Here is an 11,915-nt window from a genome sequence, read left to right as displayed (position 1 = left end):
TTCTTTCTGAGAGTGAGTGAATTTTATCTATTTGAGTTCCTAATTGTTCTGAATGTTTATTGCTTGTGGAACTACTCTCGTTTGCGATGTGAGGGCACTTGATTCATGAAGAAAAGGTACATCTTGACCTCTGTGTAGAGTAAGTGAGTAAGTTAGGAATATTGCGCGACATGTGAGAATCAACTCTTGAGGCAAAGATGTTACACCACTGGACTCAATCCTTGTGGTATGTTCTTGGTGTGATACGTTAGAGAAGTTGCTTAGTGAAGGAACCCCTATAGAGTATGGTTGGTTGCTCGGGGAGGAGCAATGGTTTAAGTGTGGGGTGTTGATAATAGGCTATATTCATGTAGTTTAGCGACCATTTACGCCCCAACTTAGCTATGCTTTATTGTTATATGAAGGTTAAATGACAACAAATAGCTCTAATTATGAATTTTGTGCTTTGCAGGAGCAACTCTTGATTATGAGGACATTGAACCGTGTTTGGAGATAATTTGGAGCAAGGAAAGCCAATCGGAGGTGAACGCGTGTGAAAGAAGAAGAAAAAAAATAGAAAACAGCTGAACTTCACGAGCGCGGGCCAAGCACGGGCGCGCTCCAGCCACGCTCGTCAGGCAGAACAGAACGCGATATGCGCGACCCAAGCGCGGCCGCGCTCGTCACCTCGAGAAAAATTATTTTCAGGGGTAATTTCGTAACTTCGGGGGCAACTCTCCTTAACATATAAGAAGCCCAAGTCTCCCAAAGAGAGGGTATCAAGGTTTTTGAAGGATTATTGAAGGCAAGAAGAGGCAGGAGGCAAGGCGAAAGATTCGGCATAGAGTTTTACCTTTCTTCCTCTTGTTTTGATCATTAATGATGAATTCTACTGTTGTGATTGTGAAAACGATTATGCGTAGCTAAACATTTAATCTAGGGTTTTGATGGAACCTCTTGGAGGATGAATTTCTAATATGTTAATATAGATTTGCCTTAATAATTTCTCTGTTTGTTCAACTATATTGTGATTGCTGTTAATTGAAGGGCCCTCAATCGACTGTGCCTATTTAGTATGCATTAGTCGGGAGAGAGTGTATGCTTAGGTAGTTGTTGAACAACACCACTCCTAATGTATATGAGGGATCAACACGAAGGGTTTAAAGGTGAGATTAGGGATAACGAAACCTTGGGTGCGATGTGAGCTATAACTAAGGCCAGCTAGCGTAATTCGGGAGAATATATCTAGTATATTGTTGTAGTTACTCGGGAGAGAGTTACGATAGTTAGAGTGCTCATATCGATAGAGAAGATTTAGGCAAATTTATAGTAAACATAGCGGAAAGGATTCCGACAAGAGGGAAAATCATAACCTTAGACCATTCTCATTCTTGCTTACAATCAGTCTATAGCTAGTCTTAATTTACTGCAATTTTATTACATAATATCCAGTTAATAAACACTCAAATTGTTAATCAAATATCTCTAAATATTGAATAAGTGAATTTCTGTGAGTCCAATAGCTGTGATTGATAGGTTAGTTCCCTATGGGATTCGACTCCGGACTTGTTAACCGGAATATATTTGCAGCGACCGCTTTGTCTTTTTTTTATAAGACATAGTTGGGCGTGATCAAGCAGCAACGGCAGTGAAATCACAGCTATTCGGTAGTCCCAGCTACCAAAACTTCCAGAACCACACTGACATGATTCCTTTATAGCCAAGGATATGTAGGCAACCTCCGAAGCAAGGTTCGGTCAAACTTTTTCAAAAAATGCTTCCCATGGAGTACCAAACGGGCAAAAAATTGCTCGTAATTGCTCACTTTATCTTTACCCGAAAACTCTTCATGTTTTCGAGCAAAGAGGGGCAGCTGTGAGCACCTAAGTTTTGCCCCACATAGGAAATTATCCTAAATATAATTCAAAAAATAATTTTTATTATTTTTATGAATTTTTGGGACTTTTTCTTTATTTGTTTTGTGTTTAGTCGCATTGTTCATGCATCTAGGAATATCATAAGTCTTGAAAAATCACAACAAAAAATACTTTAGTAATTTTTACATGCATTTTTAGTTAATTAATTTAGTTAATTGTTAGATAAATCATTAAATAGGTTTAGTTTTTGCAATTTTTAGCTTTACATGTTAGGTTAATTAAATGATGGCTAAGCATAAAAGGAGGCTGCCTAGTCTTAATAAAATTGGGCCGACTTCAGCAGCCTATTTCTTCCTATACCCGTTTCAGCCCACATGCCTGGCCCAACTCCATCTATCCCTATAAACACTCATCCCCTTTACCCTAAAAGGAGGACCTTTTTCCAAAAGACAAACCCCCCCCCCCCCCTTTTTCTTGAAAGCCAGCAGCGGCGCAGCTCCTCTCATTCTCCTCATCCTTCATCGTCCCAAACACACACACACATAAACATAGAAAGGGAGCTCAACCTAAACTCATGAGAAGATAACAGACCCCTTTCACACCCAACTTAGCCGCAACCCCAACTCCTTTTCAACCTAAAACAAGCCATAACCTTTTTTTTCTTTCTAAACTCCAATAAATCAGCCGCCACCGAGATAGAGAGCAGCAGAAAAATCGGACAGAAAAATTGAGAGGAAACTGAGGTTTCAAGAAATTTTCAAGCTCCTCTCCTTAGTTTCCGATTCTTTTAAAATTTCAAAAAAATACAAAAACAAAATCTGCTTATTCCCTTTTAGCTTCGGATTTGTGTTGCGAAAATGGGGTTTGATTGAATCGAGACCGTCCGGGTTCTGCTGCTTTTATTTGGAGGTTTCGTTGAATACTCTATTCGAAACTTATTCACTGCTCGTTTTTTTCCGACTCGATTACTATAGTTGCTGAGGTTCATAACGTTGTTTCTGCTCTTCAACATTGCTGGGCTCCATTTTCAAGTTTCTTGAGCTCTATTTAAGCGTGTTTTGTTGGTTCGCTGCTGTCGAGGTAATTTTCCTCCAATGTTATGTTTCTGGTCGATTTTGATGCCATAAAGTTATAAGAATGTCATGTTGTGAACTTGAATTAAGGACTGTTGAATACCTATGGTTGAATGTGATTTGTTATACTCTGTTTTAAATTTAACAAGATTTAATCAGTTTGTCCCATATGCTTCGTATGAATACATCATATCTCTGTTTAAGCACGTTAAGAGTGGAAATATCATATAGTTTAACTGTTATTGGCGTCCTTAAAACTGAAAAAATAAAGGTTGGTCTCACTACCCATTTCGATGAGCTTAATGTTTTGTCCTTTATTTCTTGGTTAACTACTATGAGCATGTCTTTGTAATGTGATGATAGTGTTTGTTTCTTTCCATTTTCGTTGGTTTGGTGTCTTAAATTGGTGGGGCTCAGATTTTGATAAAGAACTTAAATTGGCTGCTCCAAAAATTAGTTCTTGCTATTGAAGATGGTTTTCCACAATAATATCTTGTCCATAATCCATGGCCTCACGCTCATCTCAAATTTTAGGAAGATGAACAACATATGAACATCGTAGTTTGCTTTAGGAGCGATTAATAAATCATCACGGCTATGGGTACGGTTCCTGTGGCATAGTCGTGATACATAATTCCCAAATTCGGGTGCACATTTCATGTGACCGACCACAACTTTGAAAAATAATAAAATACACATGTTGTAGATCGTGGGTACGGTTCCTGTGACACGATTTGCGACATGTACAAAAACAAACAAGTGTACGACAATCGTAACTTGTTCCAGAAATAACTCCATATATAATTAAAAGCGGTTAAAAAAGTAAAAATGCACAATAGGTTTAAACATGTAATAAATCCGATAATTAGGCCAATTTTTAATAGTTGAGCGACCGTGCTAAAACCACGTAACCCAGGAATGCCTAACACCTTCTCCCGGGTTAACAGAATTCCTTACCCGGTCTTCTGTGTTTGCGGACAAAAAATAGAGTCAATTTTCCTCTATTTGGGATTTAAACCGTGACTTGGGACACCATATATATTCCAAGTGGCGACTATGAATTAAATAAAATAATCTCATTTCGATTAATGTCACTTAAATTGGAAAAATCCCCTATCTCCTCGAAAAAAAGGAGGTGTGACAAGTGGCACTACAAATAACAGAACTTCAGCGAAGTCGACAAATGGATCAAATCACACTTGGCACTTATATTTATTTGGAAAATAATGCAACAATGTAGAAAAGAGGGGAGAAACTTTCTGATTTTCCATATGTGAAAAAATGAGGCCAAGCCTCTAAATTTATAGACAATGAAAGGGTGAGATGAAGAGGTGCAATCCATTAGGTGCCTCTTCCGTTTTCCATTCACACCCCTTCATAAAAACGCAACAATTCCCCACATGATTGGGGAATGGACATATGTGAAAAAACATGCATGAAAATACTATGTGATTCACAAGTAAGGATTAATCGCATCTGGATAAGTAGGCTTCCCTTTGAACTTTCCGTAGTGAACTTATGTCAGATATACTCGGTCAATCGGTAGATTTGATATCTTTGAACCGTCGAGCTTTGGTGTATACCTAGACAACCATAAGTCACACAATCAATCATTAACCGTCTTTGGTTCTCACGGTTGTGTTTGTTTCAGCCATGAACACCGCCTGGTTTCACGAGTGCTTAGAGAATGGGCCTTTACTTTCATTCCCCTTAAAGCTGCTTACACTTCACACTCACATAGGTGATTTCTAAACATGTAATCCTATAGACACACTATCTGGTCATATCCTGCCAGACTTAGCAAATCATTAAAAAGCTTTAAGCTTATTGACCCATCAAAAAGCCTTAATGCTTTACCTTGATTTCGTAGAACATTGTCTTCATCACGAGAATGGGTTGAGTTATTTGACAATGTTGAACCGTCATTCATAACTTTGTTTGATCTTTTTGAACCTAGCTCTTGGGATCTCCAGTCTGCTAGATAGAGTTACCGCCATGATGACTTGTCCTATGCCTTAGCCACATTCCCTTCGATGATCTTTCAAGTGCCTCTCTAGATAGGCCTTTTGTAAGTGGATCCAACACGTTATTTCTTGACTTTACGTAGTCAATCGTGATAACACCACTAGATAGTATTTGTCTAACGGTATTGTGTCTCCGTCGAATGTGACGAGATTTTCCGTTATACATAACGCTCCGTGCCCTGCCTATTGCCGCTTGACTATCACAATGTATACATATAGGTGCCAAAGGTTTGGGCCAAAATGGAATATCTTTCAAGAAATTACGGAGCCATTCAGCTTATTCACAGGCCTTGTCTAAGTCTATAAACTCAGCCTCCATTGTAGAGTGGTTAATGCACTTTTGTTTGGACGATTTCCAAGACATCGCTCCTCCACCAACTGTTTAGAATCGGTTGAACCGGTATCTAATTTGCATCACTATACCCCTCTATTATTGCGGGATACTTATTGTAGTGCAAAGCATAATTTGGAGTATATTCCAAATACTTCAAAATTCGTTTCATTGTCATGAAAGTTCAATGCATACTTTCTTATGTCGTAGACTAATACGTCTCGACTTTTGATTGCATATCAGATTATAGACTACACTTAATGTAGCAATAGTATATTATAACAACAACTGGAATGATTTGCATCAGTTGTGGCCACAACCTTTTAATATAAAACGCATTTCGCAATCACTCCGCCATTTGCAAGCAATTGTATAATATTTATCCATACGTCTATATGATATAGCATATTATAGCACCTTCATCATGAAAATAATCCAACTTGCAATGGATTTTGGTCATGTTCATCAGTTGGTTCACCTCATTATAGACCAACATATTAATACATTCATTCATGAACGGTCATGTCCATATAAAAACGTACAGACGTATCTTTTCATGAAAAATCACAACCTTTGAAGTGACATCATTTCATAAAAGAATTAAACAATATAAATTTTCAAGAAAGAAAATAATCTTCGAGAAAGGCACGTGACCAACTTCCGAATTAGTAGTTTCATCAACTATTCTTTAGTAAGACTGAACAACTGATGAATTCACCGACTACCATATCAATATCCCTAAGGATTCATGGGGTTCGAAGAATCATATCATCTAATTCTTCTAGATAATATATACATCCTGTCTAGCATTAGCTTTTGTTATGCATAAGCTAAATGCCCCCACATTTCACATGTTTCATGTGCCTTTTATGTCAACGTATAATCCATACAAACAATGACTACATAATTTAGAGTATTCTTAATGTTAATACACTAGTTTAAAACCATTTGACAATATTTTCTAGTCAAATTTCGCATGCCATTGTTTGAGTATTTGTTTTAGTCCGTAAAGTGACTTAACAAGTCGACACACCTTCTTTATTTTCCAGGAACCATGAACCCTTCATGTTGTCCATATAAATTTCTTCCTCCAAATCTCTATTTAAGAAGGCTGTCTTTTACGTCCATCTGATGGATTTCAAGGCCATACACGGTGGCTAACGCTATTACCATCCGAATAGATGTAATTCTCGTTACCGGTGAGCATGTGTCAAAGTAACCAAGACCTTCTCGTTGTCTTAACCTTAATAAATCTAGCCTTATATTTATCAATAGTACCGTCAACTTTTATTTTCCCTTATGAAAATCCACTTAGAACGCAAAGGTTTATTTCCTAGAGGAAGATCAACCAATTCCCAAGTATGATTACTTAATATAGATTCTATCTCACTATTGACTACCTCTTCTAACATTGTGCTTTCGAGCAAGACATTGCTTCTTTAAATGTTTGAGGCTAACTTTCCAACAAGAATGTCAGAAAATCTGGTCCAAAGGAAGTAGTTGTCCTTTGACGTTTACTACGTCTTGGATTCAGCTCATTAGGTGTACTTTCCTTTGCTTCTTCCCGAAGTCGCTTAGATATTTCACTAGACGACTCATATTCCTTTTTATACGGATAAATATTCTCAAAGAATTCAGCATTATCTGATTCAATTACTGTATTAATATGAATGTCAGAATTTTCTGATTTATGAACCAGAAAATGATATGTCTTACTATTTATTGCATATCCTATGAAAACACAATCAATAATTTTCGGTCTGATCTTTACCCTTTGGGTTTAGAAACTTGTACTTTAGCTAATTACCCCTCCCCCCCCCCCCCCCCCCACACACTTAAAAAGATTTCAAGTTGGATTTTCTTCCTTTCCATTTTTCATGTGGAATGGATTGTGTCTTGCTATGGGGAACGTGAATGAGTATTCGGTTAGCTGTAAGCATAGCTTCCCCCCACAAGTTTTGGGTAAACCAGAACTTATCAACTGAGCTTTCATCGTCTCCTTTGACGTTCTATTATTTCTTTCCGCAATTCCATTAGATTGTAGTGACTAAGGGGCGATTGTTTGGTGAATAATTTCATATTCCAAACATATTTCTTCAAAGGAGATTCATATTCGACGCCCCTATTACGTTGTTGAGCCAACCACAAGAACTGTTGTTTGTGTCACGACAGAGCTAGAATTAATAAATGGTGAAGTTTTTAATCTTCAAACCGAGTAACATCTGATACAACTAGATCTAATAAACGGTGAAGTTTTTAATCTTCAAACCGAATAATATGTGACACAATCAAACTTAATAAACAGTGAAGTTTTTAATCTTCAAACCGAATAATAAATTGGAGTAGAAAATCACTAAGATTTTAATCTCCAAAACGAGTATAAAGTCACTTAGACTTTAATTTCCGACAAATGAGTAGAAAGTCACTAAGACTTTAATCTCAATGAGCGAGTAAAAAATCATGCAGATTTTGATCTAGAAGCAGGAGTAGAAAATCAGAAAGATTTTATTCTCCAAAATCAGGGGTATAAAATCACAAGAATTTAATTCCCTTTCTTTTTGTATGGTTTTCCAACTAAACCATTATAACACGTTAACCAGTTTGATCTCTTCCTCTAATCAAACACATATATGTTCATCTTTACATATATTATATTCATGATCGCAAGATACTTCAAGTATTACTGTAAGCCTAACTCACATCTTACCAACCTAGAAAATAATCATCCACTTATATTTATGCATGTTATCAAATTCTATATCAACTACTCATAGTTTTTCATATAGTCAAAGGAATAACAAATTACCGTAATGACATGTTATTCCTATTCATGCATATATTCTAAATATATAATATGAGATCATCACATAATAAATATCTACCCTAACATTTATATATATACATATATATTGAATTTCATAAATCACAAGGATAGATAATTAAAATGAATAAGGAAAAGAAAGTAGAACCTGCATTTCTCTGTTGCAATCCATTATTCTCAAGATGATTTTGTCCTCCATGAATATCTTTTTAATTTCTTTTGACAGCAAAATCATATCTTTATTTTCTCAATTATATTTTGAGAAAATAGGATGTTCAGTCACGTCCTTTAGGTCTAAATTGGAGAAAGTCACTTTCTTTTCGAATTACGTCGCCTTAGCAGTATATTTCTCGATTGAGTAATGACTTCACTCCAAAGTTATGATAGAAAAACTTGTGCAATTGATATCCAAGAAAATGACTTTCTTGGAATTAAAGAAGAGGTGTCATTCTTCTTCATTTCAATTAATATTTTAGGAGAGATTTTAAAGTTCTCCTTGGCAATTTATTTTCCAGTAAAATGGAACTTGTACTGCAACGACCTTTCTCACTTTGTAGAACACCCCCAAGGTTTCAAACATTGCCTTTCCCTATTGGAAATTGGATGTAAACAACCGTACCTTTCCTCAATTTCTACCACAGTAACATATTTTATCTTGCTTGGCAACAATATCCACATGGCCAAGGATGGCAAGTTTCACGGCAACTATGGTTTCACAAGGAACTTACTCTCACAAATTGAACTGCAAGGAAAGACTGTGCCTTTCGCTCGATCTGATTTATTCGTCATGTCTCTGTCTCGGGAATCCTTTCACAGTAATGCCCGCAATAAACAAAATTTATTCCATGCAACTAAATTTTCTTTAATATGATCTTCTTTCTTCTTCGTACAGAAGATCTCTTTCTCGTTTAGTCTCCAACAAACACATGCTAAGACGAACACAGAAAAAGATAATAAAAATATTAAATTCCTTAAAATTGCTGGTATTACTGTGTTCAAAATCAGAAAATCAGAGAAGCAAACAAACGTTAGTTCAATAAACAAATCGTAAAATAATTCCGAGCCCACTGAGTTCACTGTGTCCTTAAGGAATTTAATCCCCTCACTATTGCCCAAGGTTATGGATTCATTCCTCCCAGGATAGAACGGAATAACTATTCTGTGATAGCGGCACTACAAATCACAGAACTTCAGCGAACTCAAAAAACGGAGCAAATCACACTTGACACTTATATTTATTTGGAAAATAATGCAACAATGTAGAAAAGATGGGAGAAATTTTCAGATTTTTCATCTGTGAAAAATGAGCCCAAACTTCTAAATTTATAGACAATGAAAGGGTGAGATGAAGAGGTGCAATCCAAGAGGTGCTTCTTCCGTTTCCATTTACACCTCTTAATAAAAACACAACAAGAAGTACTGAAGCAGTCTAACAATGGTATATTCTCTTAATAGTTTTGTTGCATCCACAGAGATAAAAGAGCACAAACAAGAAAACAAAAGAATACAAATTAAAATAGAGCAGGAAAGGCTCTACACATCGTTGCAATAAATTCTAAATATTACAAAATTAAATACGTTGTTTTTTCTATTAATAATAATAAAAAGAATATAAGTTTATGTACTACTTTACAGATGGCCTCACTCTTATAGCATTTTTGGCCAAGCTTCTCCAAAGTCAAAAGTACTTTTTTTCCAAAGTCGAAATATTTGGCCAAGCTTTTAAAAGAAAAAAAATACGTTTGAGTAAAAGCACAAGCAGTTTTGAAGAAGCGGAAAAAGTAGTTTCTTCTCAAAATCACTTTTTTGAAAATCACCTTTGAGAAAAACGCAAATACAAACTGCTTCTCACCAAAGTATTTTTTTAAAAAAATTACTTTTTTTAAAAAAAAACTTTTCAAAATAAACTGTGTTTTGAAGCTCGGCCAAATATGGAGTATTAATTTTCTTGCTTTATGTGCATGGTCTGAGTTGACAAAAGTCAAATCCAATTTTAATGGTAGTAAATGTCTTAAAACCTTTACTGAAAGAGAACAACAAAGAGGTGAATTCATTAGTTGAAACCAGTGAGTTTTGAGATACCAAATATTCACTATTTTTTTAATGATAATGAGTACATGTAAATTTTTGACAAATTCAAGTTATGGATTTTCACTAGAAAACGCAGAAACTCACTAATTATTTTTAACTATGCTGTTTGCTGCCAACGTTGAACCAGATAAACAAGTATTATCAAATGCTTCATTCTTGTTCCCACAAATAGTAGCACGAACTAAAAATTCCATTTAGGGGGCTTCTAATTGAATTTATTTAATATAATTAGTGTGTAATTGTGTACTGTATGCACAAATTGTTGGGTTTTATGTATTTAATTATATTAAATACTTAAAAGAGGGTGAATGAGAAATGGAAGGAAATGAAATTTTTGAGTGAAATTTTAAGTTTCCCCCCTTGGCAAAGAAACATTGTCCCATATTGAAAGAGGAAAAGGTTTTTGATGGGTATATAAGCAATTGCTCTTCTTCTAGCTCATAAAGAGTTGAGAAGAAGGCAAGCCTTGCGCCGCCGTCGTCGTCACTCGCTCGGCTTCGGCTTCGGCTTCGGTCAAATGATTGATCGATTAATTTTGGACCAAATTTATTTGTTAATAGTAAAATATTAACAGAAATGTTTTAATAAGTGAATATTAATATTAAAATAAATATTAATACTAAATCCAATCAGTTATCCAAATTTTCAGTTTTCTATTTTTGTAATAAAAAATTAACTGCCCTTCAATTTTCCCTCTTTATTGTTGAGTAAATAGCCATTTATGTTATGACATTTATGCTGTGGCCGTTTTGCATAAACTGTCATTCTGAAGAGTTGCACCTCTTAAGATTCCAGCCCAACTTTGGCTATAAATACAAGGCTATTCTGCTCAGAATTTCCATACGATTTCTCCTCCTTCTTCTGCATACTTTTAACATCAAATAAAGCAACAGTAAGTGTGATTTGCTACCGAATTTTGTGTTCGCTGAAACACTGGGGTTTGAAGTACCACTACACCAGTGTGTAATGCGTTCTATCCTGGGAGGAAATAATCCATAACCTTGGGTACTAGGAGGGATTAAATTCCTTAAGGAAACACTGTTGATTCAGTGGACTCGAATTGATTTCTATCTCTTTACGTTTTCTGTTTATATATTATTCTGCTTTGTTTTTTCCAAAATTAATTTTCAAATACAGTTGACTAACACAAATGTCACATCTAACAATAGAGACAATTTAGACCAATATTCTAATTAGCAACCTAGACGACTACGCACAGTCAAAAAATAGTGAAAATTTTGCAAATAGCTACTTTTTAGATCGGCTATTAGAGTTTAGCAATATTTTAAATTGTATTGACAAAACAACCACTTATTGATGCGGAAATACATCTCCAGACAAAAATATCCCTATCTAAAATACGGAAGAACTCCAAAACGACTATTGGACTATGAATATCTGCAAGTTCAAAATCCAGGACAAGAAAAGTGCGAATTACCTAGGGAATTTACCTGGGAATTTTTTTCGCAGTTTTCTACGAATTTTCATGCGAAAATATGAAATTCCTAAGTTTTTAGAATATTTCACCTGCGAAATAATCCCAGGAAAATCGGTAGGTAAATTTGGCCCCATTTTGCGCAAAAATTTACCTGGGGAATTATTTGCAAAATTAATCTGCAAGTACCGTTTTTATAGGTAAATCTGCAAGTAATGAACAAAAATAAATTCCTTTGTCACTTCGCAAGAAGATCCCTAGGTAAATTTACCTGCGGATTTAGC

The sequence above is a fragment of the Nicotiana attenuata genome, unplaced genomic scaffold (genome assembly GCF_001879085.1).
Source record: "Nicotiana attenuata strain UT unplaced genomic scaffold, NIATTr2, whole genome shotgun sequence".
Lineage (NCBI taxonomy): Eukaryota > Viridiplantae > Streptophyta > Magnoliopsida > Solanales > Solanaceae > Nicotiana > Nicotiana attenuata.
The sequence above is the reverse complement of the archived record's forward strand: the minus strand, read 5'-3'. Positions refer to the sequence as shown.